This window comes from Capsicum annuum, chromosome 3 (assembly GCF_002878395.1).
Source record: "Capsicum annuum cultivar UCD-10X-F1 chromosome 3, UCD10Xv1.1, whole genome shotgun sequence".
NCBI lineage: Eukaryota > Viridiplantae > Streptophyta > Magnoliopsida > Solanales > Solanaceae > Capsicum > Capsicum annuum.
In genome coordinates, this window is record NC_061113.1 from 211,900,829 (window position 1) to 211,924,273 (window position 23,445).

General features: G+C 33.0%; 1 pseudogene; it reads right to left on the reverse strand.

Annotated features, from left to right (window-relative positions):
• Positions 1-471: 471 nt before the first annotated feature.
• LOC107865098 lies at positions 472-22,963 on the reverse strand (annotated as a pseudogene).
• Positions 22,964-23,445: the final 482 nt, after the last annotated feature.

The window sequence follows — 23,445 nt, forward strand, 5'->3', positions numbered from 1 at the left end:
TCAGATTTTGTAAGACAAATAGGAGTGAGAAAAGTGAAAACAACTAATTTTCAAACAAGTTTTCACTTTTTCAAAAATAGTTTTCACTAAAGTGAAATAATTTTTATGGCCAAACACCACTATTTTCACTTTTTTCATTAAAGTGAAATAATTTTATGAAAAAAATGAAAAACTTTCCATGGAAAAACGCCTAATAAATGAGTCTTTTAACTTGGCCTTGAATTTTGGATGTACACAAATAGACATTTAAATTTATATGAAGTTGAATAAATAGACACATGTATCTTACGTGACATTTCACGTAAGACGCCACAAAGGACATTATTTAGGACACATATATTTACTTATTCAATTTTATACAAGTTTTAATGTTTGCTTGTGCATACCCAAAGTTAGAGGACATAGATAGTAGCTAAAACCAAAATAAAGGACATATTTATATATTGTTCCTTGGAATATGTGGGGAACATCTTATATAGGAACAACCAAAAGAGGTTTTTCTTTCTGTGGAGTAACACCAAACTTCTCTTCCATATTTAACTTCATTGGATCCTCGCCATTAGGAAGTGAACACTCAAAGTGATGGATCAAGGACACTCAAAGTGATGGATCAAGCTAGCTAAAATCAAGTGAGTTTGTTGTCTAGCAAATAATAAGCCAGGGCATATTCGCCTCCCTGCACCAAATGGCGTGAACTCAAAATCATGGTCTCTGAAGTCTACATTGGAGTCAGGAAATCGCTCGGGCTTGAAAGATAATGCATCTTCCCATGTGTTAGAGTCACTCCATTTTGACACCTAATTTTTGCCCTCCACGACTAAATTATTTCTGAATTTCTTCGATTTTAAATAAATTGTAACATTTATTTTATCCGAATTGAAAAGGCTTTTCAAAGTGTTTATCTTGGTAATTTTTGTCATTTTTAGCAAAGATTATATATTACCGTATTTCATTGTACGAGATTATATAATTTTTTTATGTAAATAATTATTTTACAAAATATCAGATCCTAAGCAAAGCTTGTTTAAAAAAATGATAAAATAAATAAATAATAAATTCAAATAATTAAAATCTTGATTTTAATATAATTTATTATCAAAAGCATTTATTTGGAAAAATTTATCATTTTTAGCAGCGATTATATATCAAGGTATTCAATTATACGAAATTTTATGATTTTGTTACTTAATATTTATTTTAATAAGAAAAATAAATTTTAATCAAGGCTTATCTTTAAGTAATTTTAAATGATTAAAATCTTGATTTAAATGTAATTTACTTTTCAAAATAATTTATTTTGAAAAATATTTATTTGATTTTATTAAGTCAAGAAACTCAGGATTAAACTAGTTGTTACTTTGCTTTGAATTTTGATTCAATTTAGTCAATGAATTAAATTTGGTCATAATTGAAATTAATCAGATTACAATTGTAATACAATTGATAAATTAATTTTTAATTTGGCTAGGTTTCAAATTAAATTGACTAAATTAAAAAAAAATCTAAAAACTATACAAATACACAACTTATGTTTTTAATATTACAAAAAATCTCAACTCCCCAAACATATTACAAAAATCCTACATATACACAGAATGTTATGTATATGTCGGCTATGCCATGTATATTAATAGGGAGAGAAAGTAAAGTAATTAAAAAAGTGAGAGAAAGTGTAATTACTTTTAAAAGGCTGGTATTTATGTTATTTATACTTAAAAAATACCTATTGCCTAGATCCCTAAATTCCTCATCTACCCAATTAACCCAACATTGACCCAAAGCAGACCAAAAACTTTTTCAGCCCACTCTCCAGAAACACCCCTAACTAGCCCATTCCTTTCACCAATTACCCATTCCATCGGTCCAACCCAAAACAGCCCAACAACTTCTCTTAGCCTGATCTAGCCCACTATATTTTCCCTTTTCAGCTTCAACATACACACAAAACTAGCGTACAACAAAAAGGGAAAAAAAAACAGCAACAACTGCAAAACAAGAAAAATTCAATAGCAAAAAGCACGCATAATACCGACAATTTCAACGCAAAATACAATAAAAAATCCCTTGAATCACGGAAAATTCTATCTTTACATCCTTATCTCTGAATTTTGTAGGCCTAGGAGCCATCCTTGTTGACTTTTGTTTGAGATTGAGTGTTTTTCAAATCCAAAATCCATTCAAGATCAGAAATATCTAAATTTACGGGATGTGTTTTTACTTTTTTTTCTCAACTTTTTGTTAAGTCTTCAACCACTCTCTGAAGTGTGTTAGTTATGGTATTTTCTTTTACTGGTTTGATGCTCCGTCGATGATTTAGCTCCTTGTTTTGTTTAATAACAGTTAAACGTTATTCCTAGTAGTTACTATGAATATCCTGCATTTAATCTTGATGATATGATATATGAAATTTGTCGTCCCTCTGTTTGAATGTATAGTAACATCTCAGTTTGTTGGTTGGTTTTGCTCTCTTCTAAATGCTATTTTAGATTTGGTTGGTTTTGCTCTCTTCTAAATGCTATTTTAGATTATGTTTTTATGCTTAATGGGCCAAGAAAAATCACTTGTAAGATATAATTTTGTTAATTGGGCCAAGAAAAATCACTTGTAAGATATAAAAAATCACTTGTAAGATATAATTTTGTTAATAGGGCCAAGTAAAATCACTTGTAAGATATAATTTTTTTCTTATGGTATTGTGGTTGTTTTTTTTTTTTTTTTTTAATTATCGTGCATATCATGATATGTCGAAAAAGTGTGATTTCTCCTTTTGCCTACTTATCAGGGATGTCTTAATAAAATTAGTGGTCTAAAGCCAGATTTTAATAAGAGGTTTATATATATATATATATATACATATAGAAATACTGTTCTTATAATTTAGGCCTGTCTTGTTTGTTTTGGCTTGGTAGCTATTTTCAAAGTGGTGCGTTTGAATTAACGTAACCTTTTATCTTTATATATTTATTATTAATAAAAAGTAAGGATTAATTTTAGCTAATAATATATTAGTCACTTGTTAGCAATGGATTAACTTGGATGTGTTGTTAAAATTTTATTTATTAATATAAAATTTTGAGTTGTTTGTTTTAAAGTTTTAAAATATTTCTTGTAAAAATGAAATAATTTTTTTCTTTTAATATTAGCTGTTTTTTTAATGTCAGTACCTTATGTTATTATTTATATGTTAGGTATTGTTATAAATGTATTTAAATTACAGTGAATGTCTATCAAGATCTATCAAGATCTACTTTGATATCTATAAGGATTAGAAGCATTTGTCTTTTACTTAGACTAGGAGTAAATTTTTCCTATAAATAGAGGGGTTTTGTTCATTGTATTTACAATCTTATGATCTCTCATCCCTCAAGAGAAGAAATAAGAATCACTTTTTCTATTCTCTCTACTCTTCTTTATTCTTTCTCGTTTTATAACACATTATCAGCACGAGACTCTGCCAAACAAGGTGAGATTATAAATCTAAAGGTCAAGGTTAGTAATTCCTTATGTTATTTATATTTTTCTATTAATGATATAATTATTGTTGGATTTGAGGAAAAATAATTGGTTTGGAACCATTTATATTTTGAATTTATTTCTCAAAAATAATATTATCAAAAATGATAATAATATGTTGGGTTCGCATCCCATCGCTTCATGCCTAAGACGCTTTTATAGGGATAAAATGTTGAGTTTGAATCTCAATACACCATATTGATGATAATATGATGGCTAAGGTAAAATAATAAATATTTAATGAAAAGTCATGAAATTCGACCCATTGAATATGCTCCATTCCATAAAGTGAGTGTGGTAGCAATATATGATAAGTCTAAAATATGACAACTTACTTCATTCTTGAGGTGTATTTGGTAGCAGTGCATAATATGTCTGAAAGAAGACAAGTGATTAAATGCACGAATATATGCGCGGAGGGACAATATGATAATGATCATCAAAAGTGATAATATTTTTACACGCTTATATGATTATAAGATATACTAGAGAAAAATTCTCTACATCATATGTATGCCTCAATTTGCTTCTGAAGTAGCAAATTCTTGAAAGAGGTTATAAGCTATCATAATTTGATAGGCTTAAGGCACGATTATATTCCATTCCTGAGGAATGGGAAACTTGTTAATGTAAACGTACACTTAATTGTGATTGTATCACAACTCACCTTCGAAAGAGGTTGAATAATTTTAAAATTTACTTTTGAAGTAGTAAATCTGAAATTTATTCATGTAATAGTAAATTTGAAATTTACTAAATAAAAAGTACATGTCATGGTAAACTTGGAGTTTACTAGAATAAAAGTTCATAAATTGATATGAACGATTGTGACATCTCGAAGATGTGCATGTATTGAAGAACTAGAAAATTCTTCAAGAATTGCTTATGTCGTTTGTTCTCATGATAAGTTGGTTGGACCAACTAATATTGGGATTGGATCCCTTCAAATCTGAAAATTATAAAAGGTGAATAAGGACTCGTTCACCTATCATGTGATATGTTGAAAAGATGCATGAATAAGATGATCACATGTACATTCATTGCCAACCTGCAGTTTGACGTTCATAAAGTTGCTTGCTCAATAAAATTGAGTTAAGAACATAATTTTCAGATTGGTCAACTAAGAAAGTTATCTTGATGATGATGGTTTGACATTAAATGCCTTCGATAAATAGCTAAACCATCGCTAATGAGAACAAAGCTTCATGTCTTGGTATGAAATATGATATATTGCAAACAATAACACTTGTATGCATTAGACCAATAAATTATGATTATTCCTTCCCCCTCAATTGGTTCAAGATCATGAACCAACTATTCTATCTAATAGTTTTGATGTGCAATATACGATTAATGAATATACTATGATGCACAAAGATGGATTCCTCAAAGAAGATAGAGGATGTATGTTAGTTTCCCTAACATGAGGGGGAGATTATAAGAACTATGAAATATGTTAGGAATTATCGCCAGATCCTCATCCAAAAGATAATTCAAGTCAAATGTCGAAAGCATATCATATTAAGCGCAAGTGCTCATATTTTGTTTTTCTAAAAGACAAAGTCTATGCATGCATGAAGCGTGGTAGACTGATCGGTTCCAAATGAAATAGTCCTTGAAAAATAAGGAGCAAATAATCATAATAAGAAGGCAATAAGCTCTTGAAGAGCCTGTGACATATCACTTCATGAAACCTTATGAGAGGTTCATGTACCTGAAAATAATGAAGTGATGAGATCTCAAAATGTTATGTCGCATTGTGAACCGATACAAAATGATATATCATCAATATCTTTGACACAATATTGGCGTAATATTGTGAACGATTACGAGGATTTGAGTTCTACGTTTATTTAAGCATGCTGACGTAGAAATATTTATCAAGTGACATGAAAGGATGCATTTTGGTAAGCGTAAAACTTATTTGATTTACAGTCCAGACACTTGAAGATGTCACTCATGAAATATTGAATATTATCACTTGACAAAACTTATGTGAAAACTTTTAAGGATTCAAACTGCTTGAAGCATATAAAAGTTTCTGGGAAACTTATTTTTAATTCTTATACTGTATAAGCTTATTGCTTGAACATCATTGGAACTCTTGGAAAGTTTTCAAAGCAATAAATTATTTGCTGAAATTCAAAATATATCAAATTGGATTGGTTATGAAGTACCACATCTTAGTGCAATTGATGCACTCGTGTACCTTGCAAATACTACAAGGCCTATAGCCTTTTCAGTTAATTTGGTAGCAAGGTATATTTCTGCTCCTACTATGAGACATCAAAATGGGATAAAACACATGAGCTTGTTTTGTTCTAAAGATTGCAGTCCCGATCTTATTGGTCATGCTGAGTACTTATCTGACCCGCATAGAGCTCGATCTCAAATAGGCTATGTGTTCATATGTGGTGGTACTGTCATATCTTGGATATATACAAAGCAGTCTATCGTAGCCACTTCATCGAATCATGCTAAGATAATAGCTATTCATGAAGCAAGCTGAGAATGTGTATGGTTGAGGTCCATGATACATTTCATTCGAGAAAAATGTGGTATGAAATATGACAATCTACCCACAATTTTATACAGAGATAATTCACCATACATAACACATCTTAAGGGAGGATTCATAAATGGAGATAGAACGAAGCACATTTTGCCAAAGCTACAAAAGAATGATGATATTAACATGCAACAAATTCGTTCAACTGACAATGTGACTGATTTATTCATCAAATCTTCTCCAATTGCAACTTTCAAGAAGATGCTGCATAAGATCGAGATGCAAAGGTCAAGGATGTTCTCATTAGGGGAGTTAATACATGCTGTACTCTTTTTTTCTTACGAGGTTTTGTCCCACTGGGTTTCCCTTGTAAGGTTTTTAATGAGAAAGACGAAATGCGTATTATTAGAGATGTGTACTCTTTTTCCTTCACCAGATTTTTTTTCCTACTGGGTTTTTTCTAGTAAGGTTTTAACGAGGCACATTATCTACTAATTAGACATTCAAGGGGGAGTGTTATAAATGTATTTACATTATAGTGAATGTCTATCAAGATCTATCAAGATCTACTTTGATATCTATTGGGATTTGAAGCATTTGTCTTTTACTCAGACAAGGAGTAAATTTTCCCTATAAATAGAGGGGTTTTGTTCATTGTATTTACAATCCTATGATCTCTCATCCCTCAAGAGAAGAAATAAGAATCACTCTCTCTATTCTCTCTACTCTTCTTCTTTGTTCTTTCTTACTTTATAACAGGTATCAATATTTTACATATATTAATTGCTTTATTTCTTTTCTTTCGCATGTGGATACTCTCGAGTCCTACATGGACTCTTTTCCCCTACGCATTCCATGATGTGCCAATGCGGCCTATCCTTTTGAGTCAACTATCTTTGGAAAAAGAAGGTCACCGTGAGGAGAAGAAAAGGGGGATCAAAACTTATTTACGAAGATGTCAAAAATTTTAAAAGTTTTAAATTTTTACTTTACTTATTGTAATCACTTATTTATTTATTTATCGATTAACTTAATTATTCATTAGGCCCACGAAGCCAAAGTTGTAAATTAATACAAGTGGAAGACCAAAGTATATGGATATGTGGCTGAAATACGGTCATGTATACACCAGATATACAAAAACGCAGCATCAGTGAAACTGATATACAGTCAGTATACAACTGATATACATTACAGGAAAATGGACTTAAAGTCCATAAAATGGGAAGCCCAAAGCTGGGCAGCCCACTGATGGGCCCAAAAAGGCCTAATTCTAACTCTTAAACTATTATTCTCTTATTTATACTTGATTTATTTGTACTAACTTTAATTAATTAACCTAGTGTTTCCCTACGTTGTTGCTATTTTTCACACTTGATTTATCACACCTAAATAGATTAAAGAGGGTCTTTCGATTCTTTCTTCTTAAAATCAAGTCTTTTAAAATTAAACACTTCGTTTACAAAATGGCTTTTGTTTTATCCACGTAATTAATAGTCTACTTGAATAGCGATTTTTCTTCAAAAATAAATTAATTAAAAAATAGATAAATAAAGTGAAATAAAAATAAAATTGTTTTTCTTGTAATTTTTTTTTCTTTTCCACAAAAATCAAACTTATTTCCTCTTTAAATCCAAATATGCAACCTAGTTTAGATAAGTTTCTTTTTAATCCAAATAAATACTTCATAATTCCTCTAAAAAAATAGATTACGAATAAAGTAGAAATTTCTCAATTACCATGCTCCTTGATTTTTGTTTTTTTTTTTTTCTATCTCATTTCTCTCAAAAAATTTATTAAGTAGGATATATTGTAGCCTTTTCTTTTCCTAATTCAAGTAGATTATTTCTTGTTTGAATAAACAAATGCCAATTTTTAAATGTGTAAATAAATAATTTTAATTTTAAAAATCAACCTTTCATAAAGTTGGTCATCCTCATTTTAGTTAGTCTAAAAAATAATCTTTTGGTGAACCGTTTTAAACGGATGCTCCTAAGTGCCTTAAAAACCTTCTTAGGGCGTTAATTGAATCTTTACCCATTATCTCTAGTTTTAAAGATTTATTTATGTTTTTGAACCTTTGAAACTCTTTTAAGTTTTCTTCATATTTTCTATTAAAATCAAGTGACGACTCTGTGAATTTTCTTTAAATTATTTTAAAATTTTCTCGAATCTTTTGAAATAATTTTATAGTAGTCAAAACCATTTTCTCTTTTAAAATAAAATCCGAAAGGGATAAAACACACCCTATTGCCCAAGCATTCACAAACAGCCTTGAGTTCTTTGGGATGGTGTAATCCACGATCTTACACGTCTCAACACTCAAGAGCACGATGAGGAATCAAGAAAGGTCCAGGCGGATGCATTCGCAATGTCTCCTTAACACAAGCAGCCAAATATGGAAGTTTATTGATGTTTGATTCTGTGATAGTATCATTGGCCCCGATGTTACTTCTAAGCTCAGCTTGAAGTTTATGCATAACTTTCTTATTCCTTAGCAATTCAGCCATTGCCCATTCAATTGTTGAGGTAATACCGTCTGTACCCGCAGCAATTAAGACCTGAAGTTAAGAATGAAATTTTGTCATGTCAGTGTTAATCAAGTTTTATTAAAAGATCACATTTGCTTCATCAAATTCTCATATTCTACAAAGTTTTGAATTAGATCTTGAGAAAAAGAAATTACTATCAATAGGATATTGATTTGTAAATCCGAGAATCCACTATCAATCATGAAATCCAAAAGATCTTGATTTTTGGTTGAGCTACCATGACTAATTGCCTGCCTTTTTTCCTTTACCATTTCACTCCTGATGTTGCTCAATTGATTTTGACATACGTCAATTTTCTTTCTTAAGCCCGGTATATCTAAGGCATCAAATACGGGATAAAAATCTGATATATTTGGCATAGCTCCCACTTCAAGAATTTCCCTTATAACATGTTTGATTCCGCTGGTTTGCCTTTCATAATCTAAATCACATAAATCCTTTGAGAAAAATATGTTCCCCCATGTGTTTAAAACAGTGCTGAACAGAATTTCAGAAATCTTAACGGTTTTCCATTTCCTTGACCCAAGAAAATCTATCATTTCAGACATTTTTTTCTCCCTTAGAGCAGTCTGTGACTTAATCACTTTGGGTGAGAACAAATGTGTACGACAAAATGTCCGCAAGAATTTCTAGTGATTGCTCAAATGACTTGACCATAGAATTGAGTGTTGATCAATAACAAAGAGTTCATATGTATCAACTCTAGGCACAAATCGGGCTGAGAGCAGATGATCTTGAGTCTTGAGGATTTCAGCTGCGGAATCAGGAGATGATGCTACAACAAACCAGTTGAGTTCCTAGTGTTAGGTAATTGCTAATTGTGTAGTTATAACAATATATATTTTTCCTAGAATAGAACTCTAACCTATAGTTGTATAGTTATAAGTATTTCATTATGTACTATGGAATGATATAAGTTACTATTCAGAAAATCTTGGTTTCTCTTTTCGTTTCTTTGTCATAGTATCAAGAGCCACCATCTAATTTTTTTTCCGTTTTTTCTGTTTTCTCTGCACGGGTACTTTGCTACCTTCTTGAATTCCTTTTGTTCTCTTTTGGTTTTTCCACTCTTTTGTAATCAATCGATCAATGGATTCACAATCCTCATCGCACGATTTGCTCTCCCCAAAACTAGATGATTCTAATTTTGCTCTTTGGGAATTCTACTTGGAATCTTTGTTCAAGGCAAGGGCCTTTTTGGATTGTTAGATGGATCTTCTCATCCACCAGCAGATGCAAAAGAGTTGGATCTTTGAAAATTGAATAATGCGAAGGCAATCGCTTGGAAATTGAATAATGCACAAAACTTAAATTCATTATAATTAAGTAATTGACAAAACAAATTCGGTCGAGACCCACATTAACCTATAATACCAACATTTTTCTTTTAAAATGATTGTCATATTTATTTTTTAAGAGTTAAATACATGAACTTTGAGTAGTACTTTTTATATATAGTTTATGAATATGTAAATAGTATTTTTAAAATAGTGGACTAATTTCATCCAATTTATCTCATTTTTAAAATAGTGCTTATATAAAGATTAAGAAAAAATTTGCCTCATCAGCAAACTAGACACAAAATATATGACAAACCAGATACGGACAAGTTTTGTTTGAACTATATATCCAAGTCGGGGGGGTGGGGGGGTGGGGGCGCGGGAATCTATAGTCAACAACTTTTTAGTTTCTTTTTTCTTTTTCGAAGCCGGCTTCTACCTTAAATTAAAATGCATCATTTTGTTCTAGTTAATTATGCAACCAAGAAATTTGCAGTATACAATCTCAGTGTCTCTTTTTTCTAGAAATGAAAGGGAAATTGGTCACTCAATTTTAAGAAATTATGGGGTAAAGTTATTCTGTTTTAATTTGTTTTTCTTATTTCTTTTTTTTTTAAAAAAAAAACGTTTCTTTTTTTTTTTGGTCAACTTTTTAAGTTTAACTATCCATATAACATGTTAAAATCATAAGATTAAATGATGTATTGATACATTCTACATATCTTTAGTTTAGGATAAAAGATTTAATTTTTTTTCTTATTTTAAATTTTATACCAAAAAATGAGACAAACAAATTAAAACGAATAGAGTAATTAATACTGCTCTACCGCAGCTATTTTTATGATATCGACTTAAACATTTTTACTCTTTGAACTATCAGGAAGTAATACGTGGTAGTCAGGATAACCTATAGTAACATGTAATAATTTGAATTAAAGAAATCTAAGACCTGTTAACCGTGACAGGTCAAACTCACTTTTATCATTATTTTTCTCATTTTAAAAATAGTGCTTATATAAAAATAGAAAAATTGGCACCATCAAATATCATTACATAAAAACTGTTAAATTGTGGCGATTTATTTATAGGGATCCTAAGAGATCCCCACTACACGTTCAATTTATGGTGTTTGTGACAACCTCCACAAAATAGTTTTTTCTGTGGTAATTTTATTGTGGAGTTTCTAAAAAAACCTCTACTATACATTTAATTTGTGGCGTATGTTTCAACCTCCTCAAAATTAATCATGTTGTGACAATTTTTTTTACAGGTTTTTAATAATACAAAAGAACGAAATAATTTTGACGATTTATTTTTAGTATACAAGCGGTTTATAAACATTATAATGATCTTAAATGATGTATTTCGGTGCTAGCACAATCCCTTTCGTTGTTATTACTAATATGAATGCTTCAAAGAACTCGTAATAAAATGTGTGCGCTAGATAATAAATTATATAATTTGAAATCGTCATAAAATTCACGTTTTATATAAGAAAAATTTAGAAATAGTTTTTAGGCAATAAATGAGGCGACATAGCTAAAGTTAGTTTAATTATAGGACGTAGCTACACTTTAGCAACTAAATATACAAATTAGAGATTGTATTTTCAAATACAAATTCACTTTAGAGATTTGAATTAGTCGAAAATTCACTTTGTATGCAAATACAAATTTTAGAGATTTGTATATGAGTCGCAAAATTAGAGACCCCCCCCCCCCCCCCCTTTCAAATTAGAGATTTCTCTATATGAGCCCCGAAATATATAAATATACAAGTACAACAGAAATATATATTTAGCTATTTACTCTAAATTTAAGCTGCAAAATAGTTATTATTTTAAATATTATCTACGCCTTGTAATTATGACTTATTTTCTATTCCACACAATTTTTTATTTTTATATAATCTATTATAATTGTATAAAATAATATTTTAACACTTTCACTTTGAGAAATTAACAATTTTTTGATACCAAATTTAGATTCTATTTTGCACCTTTATGAAAACAATCATTATTCATAATGTTTTTTTAACACTTGAAAGGATTAAATGAGTAAATTGTTCATATCTAAATTCACTTGAATTCCTTTTGTTCTCTTTGGGTTTTTCCCCTCTTTTGTAATCAATCGATCAATGGATTCACAATCCTCATCGCACGATTTGCTCTCCACAAAACTAGATGGTTCCAATTTTGCTCTTTGGGAATTCTACTTTGGAATCTTTATTCAAGACAAGGGCCTTTTTGGGTTGTTAGATGGATCTTCTCATCCACCAACTGAAACTGATGCATGAACTGAGCTGAATCATTCAAACTTCTATCATGAAACTAAATTTTGAGCTGACTCTACTTTACTTGCTTCAAGGAACTGATACATGTTGAGAGTCGAGGATTCACTTGAAGTGTTCATGATCCATTAATACATATCGAGCTGAGAAGTGATAACTTATCCAAGTGTGAATCATGAAACAACAAGACTTAGATCATACAAAGGGTATTACACTATCTGGGCTAAAACACTTGGAAAATTGAGATTATGCGCTGAACACTTATGAAATGAGTAATGATTAATTTGCCAAATCTAAAACATGATGCTTGGATTGAACGAAATTTTCTCACAGAATAGCAATACTCATAAAACTTTAGATAGGAATACTAGATGAGAAGTTGGAACTCTATAAGAGCTATCGGCTTGCTTGTTAACTAGAGTGCAGGCTATATGGACCAGATCATACTGACTGCCCATATTCAAATGGAATATTTTATCAGCATTTTTCTACAAAATTCTATTAACATTACGGAGCAACGAATTTGGGCTTGATCTAAACAAAACATCTGACTAAGGAATCACAACATTGATATAAATCCATAGCATGGAATAAAAATATATAACTCATAAACTAGGATAGGATTGCTAGGCCGCAGGCAACACAACTTCTTACTTTCAAGCTTAGTATCACATCTCAAATACTCTCTCAACTATACTATTCCCCTTAAATACTATACTCATTTGATTCAACTTATAATTCTCACATGGGCACTGATAAATCTTTCTGCAAGGTCTAAAGTAAACTAAGTCCTCTAGCCAAGGTCAAGACTAACTCAAAAATCATAAAATACAACATGCCACTCCACAATACTAGTCTAAACTAGACGATTCAATATTCTATATCTTCTTAGAGCTCACACCCTAAGCATAACATGCCTTACCACATTAATGACTAATTCAAAACTCTTGATATGAATTCACTAGCGCATATTGCATTCATCCTCTTACACTCAACATGACATTCAAGCCTATCATTAAAATCACATATAACTTTAAGGCAAATGCCCCTAAAGGAATACTCCACATATCTCTAAACCTTTAACAATAACAATTTTCTTGCACTATTCTTAAAAACATACAGGCGATCTCTAACTAACCTTAACATGTATCAAGGACTTGGCCTTAATCTTAATTCACACTTTAGCATTAGATAGAAAAGCATAAATAATCTTTGTTAATGAGAGTCATCAACTCTCTCACATCTAAACCATTGCTTATCCACTATCATCGCCACTATCTTAACATAGGAAGAGGTCACCGAAGGGCTAACACATAACAACCTAAAGCATGGAAACTACAATACATAACATTAACACTTATCTTAGGCCTGAGGAATAAAATATCAAAGGCATGAATTCATAAAAGAGATCTAAAAGCATGATATAATACGTACTTCACTAGTATCATGAGTTTAAAAATTGGTCATACTCTGAAACATGAGTTCATACTTATCATGAGCTATTCAATATAAGACTGGAGATCATAGATTCATGAGAGATAACTCATATCACAGAGTGAAGCTGTTACATGCTTCCTAGAAGCTGAGAATGGGCTTGAGCATGCATGATGGGTATAACCATAGGCTTGTGGCATGGATTTATCACGCAAGTGATGGATTTGGTGTTATAATGACTAAAATCCAAGGAATACTATAGAGTAAGAAGGGATCACTATCTCGTCATAACTCATTATTGGCATGTATCACAATCAGGTTTGGTTCTTCACTAACCATCTCCCCCTTAGGTCAAAGCCAGTATTCTAAGCATGTTGGTCTACTCCATATCCTCGAGATTAAGCAATAATTTCATCATTCTAATATCTATACATAAATGCTAAAATCACAAGATTAAACTAATTTCGAACTTACTGACTTCATTCTTGAACAACCCATCCATATACCATCCTTAACTTTCTAGCTTCAATAATCATCATCAAAGACTTACACTCCCATACCTACATCTCTAATCAAATAATCATAGCCTACCAAGATCACACTTATATACTTATATTTTTCCCAAACCATGAGAATAATAATCATACTTAAAAGGCTCAACATCTTCAATCATAACTCCTTAACTTAGCTTTCAAGAACATCATAAATTATCTAACTAGACTTTCTCCATATAGTAACTCAACGTTACTATTAACCATACAATATAGCCCCATATCACCTCGGGAACACCTCTACATCATACTTAATTACGAATATATGATCTTACACTCTTACATACACTGTTCAGGCCTACTAGATCACCTCCATATCACTAGCATCAACAACCGAACCATCAACTATTCAAACTTAATGTCTAGAGCTAAACATGATTTACAACCCAATCTCACACACAATTCTCCCTTCAAAACTATAGAACACAGGATTAAGAAAGACTAGTACACAATGACAATCGATCATAATCATATGGCCTATCTTATTCATAATCTTTTAACACATCCTCCTTCTTTCCATTATTACTATTTACCTATCTTCACACCTAAATTACTTCCATAGCTCTATAAATTTTAACTAAACTTCCTCTTGCAATCTTAGAAAAGCCTAAATTAACAATACTCAACCACTAAGTACTTCTATCAAAACCTACACTTTCCTAGCACAACAAATTCCATCAATAACTCTTTTCTTACCTCAAGCAAACAACAATCCACCTTAACTAAAATCTCCTTCTCTAACTTCACTAAACTAACAAACAAAGGTATATCACTTCATTAATAATTCAAGCATAAGCAACAAAATTCAGCTATACATATTCAACAAATCGCCCTTACCACCTTTCTTGTCACTACACTTCTAAACCCAAACTTCCAATCAACACAAGAAAAACAACAAGTTGCTAGTGAATCGAAATAGGCCTCACACGGCTTCACTAGACTTTGGTTTTGTGTTTTGAACAAGAAAATTGGATGAATAACAAAGCAACTATGCTAGTGAATCGAAATAGGCCCCACACGGCTTCACTAGACTTTGATTTTTCACAAACACAATGATAACAAAATTACATAATACTAGAGATAGAAACTTGACACACAATATTCAATGATCTAAGAATACACCTTACTCTATCTTAAATGAATAACTCGTAAGAATGAGGGCATAACTTTAAATTTAAGGGACTTAAAACACACTAGAAGGATCCTCTCAAGCTGCTTTGTGTAACTTCTAAAACTTTTGCTAGCAAATATAAGAGCATTATCTGGAGAGGAACTGGAACTTGTTGATCGTGCTATCTCAAGAATACTACATAGATAGGGAAGTATAGATTTACATTACGGATTCTGGAGAGGAATCCGAAAACACATCTGACTTGGATTTAGTGCACGATTTTTACAAACATGATAAAGAAATTCAATCTTAGGAACTCAAAAGCACTAACGGAATACTTTCTAGCTCTCTTACAATCCCACAACTATCTATGGAGACTTAAGCTTAACTATTTCTGATACCTTGAAAATGAGGCACAGCTGGCCAGAATAGAGTAAGATGAGAATTTATTTAAGTTTCTTGGAGAACCTTTTTATAGCACGATCTTAGACTTGAAAGAAGGGAAACATTTCCTAAATGCCCTATAGCCTCTCAAAGAAAAGTACAGATATCTCCGTACTGTTCTGCAAGACTCTACTAGACACGGATTCATAGACACCCCAGGACACTTGAACTCTGTGCTCTAATACCAAGTTTGTAACGCCCAAAAATCGAGTCCCGAGACGTCACACGATGCTTAGGGTCACAAGTGACCCTAATCTAACCCTTCTACTAGCATAACTCATAAGCAACTGAATAAAAAGTATAAATCTATACAAATTTGTGGAAAAATAACTCTTTTCTGAATCTTATCAAACGCAAAACTGAATTTACAAGATTACAATTCTACTTTACAACCAAAATTGAAATGGAATACATCAACTTCTACTAACTGTCTATGAAGCATCTACTAGTACTGACTGTAGGTAGCCGGGTCATGACTCCCGACTATCCCAACTCAATACGATTGAATAAAGAAAATACAACACTATTAGTTCTGCATAACTGACCCAAGCCCTTGAATCAAAAGGACTCATCACTTACTGACTGGATACCACGAACTGACTAGATCGAAAGGTGCATACTATACCTTGTCCCTATATTTCAAGAAAATATAGCCTACATATGAATATGTGGGTCAGTACCATAGAAACGTACCGAGCATATGGGGGTGTAATGCATATATAAAATAATATCTTAATATCATCTCAGTTTATAAAATTATGCATGCTGATATAAATGACTCACTTAACTCGAATTAAATCATCAAAATTATGGATGAATAATACATGTAAAGTAAAAAAAGTGTGTCATTATAATAAGTTCTCAATTCACTTCTTCCTTGGTTTCAAACATATAGAGTAATCAAGTTTCAAAAAAATTCTCTTTAGAACATAATATCTCAATATTTTGGAAACAATAACTTTCTCAGAACCAATCTTTCAAAATATATACATTCATCTTAGATAGGAGGGTAAACATTCACACACGTTGGGAGTTTCTCATAACCGACATAAACCATATGAGCTATATGGAGTCCAACGTATTACCCACGTTGGGGAGAGCTGTCCTATTCTTTCCATCAGAGTAGGACCTTAATCATTAATCCAAAACTAGTGATCACTATATCAACATCAGGCTCACATCCTATGGGGGCACGTAGTTCTAGGAAAGTACCAAACCGCTATACTGCCCGCTCAGTGCTAAAGACTACTCCCGGACTTAGCTCATATCTTTTAAAAGAAAATCCACAACAAATAGTTTAATAATTCACAACGGGAGACAATATGCTACCCCTTTCATAATCATTCAAGAATGATGGATTTCTTTTCTCACTTGGTTTCAAAAGCAATTCTTCCGCGACCACCAAGGTCAAATCATTCTTCATCATCTCAAATCATTCAAATCTCATGGTATTTATAACACATACTTCACAAAATAGTAATCTCAAATAGATTTCAAAACCCATATATCAATATCACAATAAAACTTTTCAAAGTTTCATACTTTATGTCATAAGCATAAAAATAATCACTTAAAAATCAAAATTTCAGCTTTATAGGCAACCATATCAACATTCTCATGAAAATATCATAAGTCATAAATTCATATATTCAAATTCGTAGTAAAGCATATCAAATCATATATCTTTGTAAAGAAAATTAACTTCAGGCACAAGAATGAAAGTATGTTCTTGTTGAAAAATCCCATATACCTTGAAATTGAAGCTTTATATGAACTCTTAACCTTGGGACTCTATTCGTGAAAATAATAGGTTCTTCTTGTAGCCCTCGGAATGGGGATTCCGAACCTCGAAGAATTATTGAAAACTCATGGTTGAGTCTTGAGATATTTGAATTTTTAGGTTGAAACCCTAATGAATTTTCTTGGTGATTTTGAGAGAAGTAAACTTATTTTGGTGTTATGGGAGTTTAATCCCATGTTATAGACATATATAGGGGTATTTTTGGCACTTGGAAGTGAGGTATGTGGCGCACAACCTATGGCGTACCTTAAGGTGTGTGACACACACCTTATGACAGACATTTAAGTATTCCTCGCACTCCCAATTGCACATATTTGATTGGGCGGTGCATTGCCCATCGCACACCCTTACTGCCTCTCACAAAAATGGGCATAACTTTTTGGTCGGGTATTGGATTTTTGCGAAATCGATATCGTTGGAAAGATAATTCAATTATCTACAATTTGATAGACATTGTGATGAAAAATTCCATGTATATTAAGAGATATACAAATTTGAAGTAGTTCCTTATAGAATTGAATATCAAATGTTAGACAAATCAAATGATCTTAGCTCAACTTGTCTCTAAATGATTTATATAAACATTGTTGACCTCAAGAGCACTTCACATAGTAGGATAAATATCATGAAATCTATATTCATGTGGGAATCACTTGGATTAGATCTTAGACGCGTAGGAATGACTGTTAGAATTCTAGTATGAAAATACGGGGTATTACTTGATATCCTTGTCTTTTCCCGTAGTGAGAATGATTATGCAAATAATCTGAGGGTTATGTTGCAGACCCTTAGAGATCATAAATTATTCACAAAGCTCAATAAGTTTGTATTTTGGATAAGATTAGTAGCTTTTCTTGGCCATATATTTTTTAGAGAGGGCATTCAAGTTGACCCTCAAACGACAAAAGAAGTGAGAATGTAGCCTAGGCCTATCTCTCCATCAGATATCATGAGTTTATTAGGTTTGTCTAACCATTACAGGCGGTTTGTTGAATGATTCTATTTTATTGATTCCCCCATGTACCTAATGACTCAGAATAAGGTCAAATTTCAGTAGTTAAATTCATGCGAGAAGAGTTTAAAAGAGTCAAGGAGTCGACTCACCTCTGACCTAGTCTTACCTTTTCCAGATGGCTCAGATGGATTTGTAGTTTATTATGATACTTCAGAGTTGGTTTTGGTTGTGTGTTGTTGTAGAGAGGTAAGGTCATAGCCTATGCCTCTAGACAGCTTAAACCCTATAAAAAGAATTATCTGACCTATGACCTTGAGTTATCAGTTGTTGTCTTTGACTTAATGATTTGGAGGCATTATCTTTAGGAGCTTTATGTTGATGTTTTCATGGATCATAAGAGTTTGTAGTACGTATTCACATAGAAAGATCTAAATCATCGTCAGAGAAGGTGGCTTAAGTTGTTAAAAGATAATGATATGAGTGTGTTATATCATTTGGGGAAGGCCAATGTGATGGAATATGCCCTTAGTAGGTTGTCTATAGGTAGTATTGCCCATGTAGAGAATGATAAGAAGGAGTTAGTCTACGAGGTTTATCAACTTACTAGATTAGGTGTCCAGTTTGTTGATTTAGATAAAGGTAGTACATGGGTTTTGAATAGTTCAGAATCTTCTTTTATTGCTAAGGTAAAGGAAAAACAAGACAAATATTCTAGTTTGGTTAAGTTGAAGGAGGTAATTAGAGATAAAAAAGTAGAGGTTTTCTCCTAAAAGAGCGATAGTGTGCTCCGTTGTTAGGCCAGGTTATGCATTTTGTGTGTTGATGGTTTGAGATAATGACTTTTAGTAGAAGCGCATGATGCACGATATTTTATTCATCTAGGGAGCACTAAGATGTACCGTGACTTGCGTGAAATCTATTAGTGGGGTGGCATGAAGAAAGATATTGCAGAGTTTGTTGCTAAGTCTTTGAACTGTCAGTAGGTCAAAGTTGAGATCCAAGGGCCAAGTGGTATATTGTAGGAGTTTAGCATGCCCAGTTGGAAGTGGGAAGTGGTCAACATGTATTTTGTGACAGGGTTGCCTTGGACACTTTGTCAGCATGATTCAATTTGGGTCGCTATAGATAGAATGACCAAATCAACTCATTTATTCCCAGTTATGTGTCATATTCAGTCGAGTACTATACTAGACTCTATCTTAGAGAGTCGGTTAAGTTGCATGGGATTTCGTTGTCTATCATTTCAGATAGAGGTACTCAATTTACCTCTAACTTTTGTAAAGCTTTTCAGAAGGGTCTTGGTACCCAAGTTCCTCTCAATATAGTTTTTTATCCTCAGACAGATGGTCAGACAGAATGGACCATTCAGACTTTAGTGGACATGTTGAGTGCCTGTGTTATTGACTTTCAACGTTGTTGGGATGACCAATTACCTTTGATTGAGTTTGCTTACAATAATAGTTAGCACTCAAGTATTTAGATGGCTCTATTTGAGGCTATCTATGGAAGAAGGTGTAGATCTCTTTTTTTTATTTAATTTAGGTAGGTGAGGTTGCTTTGATAGGGCCAAATTCAGTTTTTAAGGCAATGCAGAAGGTTCAGTTGATTTGGGAAAGGCTGAAGATAGCCCAAAGCTGTTAGAAGTCTTATGTAGACGTGAGGAGAAGGGATCTTTGAGGTTGGTGATTTGGTTTATTTTAAGATGTGTCCTATGAATGAAGTAAAGAGATTTGAAAAAAAAATGGGAAACTCAGTCCCCTCTATGTTGGACCATATAGAATATTGAACTGTTTTGGGAAGGTAGCTTATGAGCTTGAGTTGCCTGCAGATTTGTCATCAATGCATCCAGTGTTTCATGTTTCCTTGTTAAAGAAATAAATCGGTGATTCAGCTGTTGTTGTTCCTTTTGAAAGTATGGATGTTTAGGATAGTATTTCCTACGAAGAAGTTCCAGTTGTTCCTAAGGAATAAAGAAGTTTGCTTTGTTAAATTTTTATGGCGGAATCAGTTTGTTGAGGGAGCTACTTGGGAAGCAGAAGCAGATATGCAAACAAAGTACCCTCATTTTTTTCCCGCAAACTCAGATTCAGCTTGAGGTAACGATCTTCCTTAGATTGACTCCTCCTCCTTCCCTAAGGACAACATCCAAGCCCCTTTCTTAAGAAATCAAGAGTTCAATCTTCCAAGTTCAAGAAACCCTCAAGAAATCTTTAAGAAAATATCTATTGAAGTATGTGGGTTTTCATCAATGGGTCCCTTTCACCTATTGAGCCTAATACCCTCCTTTTAACTTACAAATGTAAATCTTATCCTACTTTATGAGATTAATCCATGAATTTCATACTAAATTAATTAAAAGTCATGTGTACAAGTGTTTCCAAATGAATTACGCAATTTCATGTTTTGAATTGCAAGTTTCCATGTCATAGTCCAGTGATTTCATGTTAAATCCCTGAATTACAAATTGAGTCATGTAATTATGTTGTTTTCTTATATGCGAGACATTTCCATGTTCAAGTTCATGCTTCTCACTTGTTTTGGTGAAATGTTCATGTTTTGGGTCTTTGAACCATGATTCCATACTATAGTTTTAAGCTTTGATATCATATTTTATGATCATTCATTCCCGGAGGGTTATGAACACCCGATATCTATGTGTTTTACATGATTTTAGATTTTTAAGTAATAATTTAGTTAAGCCATGAATCTTATCATTATACTCATACATTTAGTATCATGATGAGCCCTATCAGAAATAATGTACAGTTAAACTTAGTTCAGTTAGGAGTAGGATTTAGTAGTGAGCGAACCCAGGGATGGGGGTTCACCTGCCAGTAGAGGGTGTGACCTTTAGTAGCAGTCCCTGAGTTCCAGAACTACATAGCCAGTATAAGTTTGAGATATCTTCCTACCAGTTGAGGGTTTATGCATATCTCATGAGAGCACCTGCCAGTAGAGGGTGACTTCTAGTCTTTCGGGACATCAGTTTAGTGGATCCACACAACCACTGTTAGTACCCATGGCACGGTATCTACACCCTTTCAACTGTGTTACAGGTTGGACCCCAATTAACTCAAATTAGGGCATGTCGGTTACATGATACCTCTCCCAGTTTTAGTTAGTATTTCATTGTATCTCAGCTCAGGTTTGCCTGACCAAGTGTACAGATTATCAGTTATTCAGTTATACAAATGTCAGTCTCTCTGATTTTAGATTATATCAGTAACATGTTTGTTCTTGGTCTTACATTCTCAAATATTACATGCTTATACATTTATGCTTTGTTATCCCATGTAGTTCAGGCATCTCTTATCTCACATACCGGTACATTTAAAGTACGGACCACATACTTATCTTTGCACTATGTTGTCTTATAACATAGGTTCGGATGCTCAGTTTCCCAACTGCTTTTACATAGCTCAGTGTTACCCAACAACCGTAGTGGTGAGTCCTCATTCATTGGGGACAAAATATTTTTTCTCAGTTATTTTAGTATTTTGTTATGTTCAGTCAGTCGGAGTTAGTTGGGGGTTTGTCCCATCATATTCTCACGATGTTTAGAGGGTTTCAAAAAATCAGTTGGACAGTCAGTTAGTTCTTTCAGTTTTATTAGTTGTTTCAGACAAATAGTTTAGTTTTCAGTATTTTATCAGATATATCAGACATGTTTTTCAGTAGTTGGATTTATAGTATCTTATCAACTTACCTTCCGCACATGTGTTGTATTACTATTTTACTCCGTACTCATAGCAGGTACCAGATCATGGGTTTGCTTGTGGTCACTTATGGTTGTAAGCACTATTTTCCCGACTTTGGGATAGCCTCGGATCAGAACATGACCACAGAATCTACAAGGAGGATCGATGGAGCGAATAAGCCCCACCAGTCAGAGATTGGCCACCCTGTGCCCTATACCCTCCACCATGATGAGAGAAATGGTCACTTGGCAGCTTCAGGTAAGGAGTACTAGCCGTAGAGAAAGAACCAAAAATCCCCCACTTCTTCTTAAGCCACTTCCCCCAACTTTACCACGTTTCTATTGGCTTCTACCATGATCAGAAAACCTAAAATTCTTACTCTGCCTCTTACCAATCTTTGCCTTCTTCTTCTTTTCTTCCTCAACCTGCTGCATATACACCACAAGTCAAGAAATATCCATATCCTTATTCAACAAGGCAGCCTTACTTACCAGAATCAACTCACGAGACAACCTAGAAGAAAACTTACTCATTATAGCTCTCATACTAGCGTCCAACTCAGGATAATACCTGGACAACTGATGGAATTTCAATGCATACTCTTTGACTGACATTCTACCTTGCTTCAAGTAAATGAATTCTTCAGCTTTTGCTTTTCTCAACTCTTAAAGAAATAAGTGGTTCAGAAAAGCACTAGAGAAATAATCCCACAGGAAGAACTACCATCCTTACCTCTTGACCGGTTCCACTCTTCGTACCATTGGTATGCCACATCTTTCAACTGATAGGCAGCAAACTCTATATCTTCAACCTCTGAAGCATGCATAACTTGAAAGATCCTTCTCAACCTTTGCACTAGTAAACATCGGAGGGTGCAACCTCATGAATTGGTCAAACCTTGTGGACTCAGAGAATAGAGAAACAGAAGCAACATACTCAGTTTGAGAAGCAAGAAACTGAGCCAACATATAATAGACTAATGAAACTCAACATTTGTCACATATGCCTGAAGAGCTCGAGGAAGGCTAGAGGGAACCGGTGGAAATCCAGGAGGGAAATAAGGAACTGGACTCCTAGACCGGGTCTGCACCCCATAAATAGGGTGTGTCCCATCAACTGTGTCCCCAAGTGGAATAGAGGAGTCCCCATGAGCTTCAGATCATCTGGGAGGCATGATCTGAAAAAAAATGAGCAAACGGGAATTAGAGAAATACAAAACCTTAGTCTCTATAGCTCAAAGTAAGACAACAATAATGGAAAACATTCCTAAATATCTCGTATCCTCTGTCTTGTAAGTATGGAGCTCTA